Source organism: Gekko japonicus, unplaced genomic scaffold, assembly GCF_001447785.1.
Source record: "Gekko japonicus isolate JY-2015 unplaced genomic scaffold, Gekko_japonicus_V1.1 scaffold423, whole genome shotgun sequence".
In the NCBI taxonomy this organism is placed as follows: Eukaryota; Metazoa; Chordata; class Lepidosauria; order Squamata; family Gekkonidae; genus Gekko; species Gekko japonicus.
Window position 1 is genome coordinate 1,128,566 of NW_015169183.1, and position 1,237 is coordinate 1,129,802.

Consider the following 1,237-nt stretch of genomic DNA (forward strand, 5'->3'; position numbering starts at 1 on the left):
ACCCTCGCCCCGCCCCCCCCACCGGGCCGCGGGGGGGGGGGGGAAGACGACACACGGCCTCGCTTCGCTGGCCGGGGTCGCCTCCCGCAATCCCCCTCCCCCCGTTACTCCCTGTTCCCTCTTTTGTTATCATCTGGTTCGTTCCTCCCCGTTCCCAGCCCTTAAGTGGGCCTAATCCAAATGTGCGAGGGTGGCGCGGGGAGGGGGGCGATCTAGGTTTTGGATAGATCACTTGTGACATTAATAGCTCTGGGGAGGCTAATAGAGACAATGGGAGTTAAACGAACTCTTGAGATTACTAATAAAAGAGCCAATTATCATGTCGACTTGGAAAGAGCATCTCTTTAAGATTTATTCCTTGCACATCTAATTTGACGTGACAAAGGCTCCCCAGATTGGGCGTCTCGGGCCTTGGGGGGGCGGGGGGGGGAGAAGCGGACTGAAACTTTCGCTCTCGCAGGGCAAAGGCGGAGGCATCGGAAAGGAAGGAGCGAGGGCTTTGTGGCGCGTCAGACCCGGGCGCTGCTCAGCCTAAAATCGTCCAGACGCTCCGGCCTGAAGGGATGCGAAGGCGCGCCTTTCTGCCAGCAAGGGTCCTTCCAACAACAGTTTGCCAAGCAGAATTCGGTGGTGGGGGGGAAGCCAACGGTTTTGCCCCCCTACCAGCAACCGAGAACCGTCTTCAACAACGCCTTGTCCCCCCAACAACCACCACCCCAAACCGCACGCTTCTCCGCGCAATCCGTTCTCTCGGGGCTGTTCTAAAGCGAAGGGAACTGGAACACAAGACCTTCTCGACAAATAACGACCGTGAGGACGGCAGGAGCCACGCCGGCTTCAGGAAACCTTCGCACGCCCCACAGATCACACCAAGCCGGCGGCGGGCGGCACCCCTCGGCCATCTTCGCGGCCGGGCCACAACAAAGCCTGCCTGAGTCGCGGCAGCCGCCCAAAACCGTCTCCTCCTCATAACCCCGAAGTTGAAGGCGGAGAGCCGGGGGCGGGGCGAGGGGGAGAGAACCCGGGTTCCCTGCGCGTTTCATGCATAATAATCCCAGGCAACTCGAGGAACCAGGAATCAGTCCTGGGCCACGAATGGCATTAGGAAGGACTCCGGATCCTTTGAAACGAGGGAATGCAATCCCCCCCCCCACACACACACTCCCACGTAAATTTCCGAGGGGGGGGGAGGATTGTCAGCTTGGTTTTCCATTTGCAATCCCGTTGTAAATTACGT

The 1,237-nt window shown here is 59.2% G+C and overlaps 1 protein-coding gene across 1 annotated transcript in view; it reads right to left on the reverse strand.

Moving 5' to 3' along the window:
- The window catches only part of TFAP2A (transcription factor AP-2 alpha (activating enhancer binding protein 2 alpha)), a 20,479-nt gene that overhangs the window by 9,854 nt on the left and 9,388 nt on the right, over positions 1 to 1,237 (reverse strand). The gene's annotated exons all lie outside the window — the stretch shown is intronic.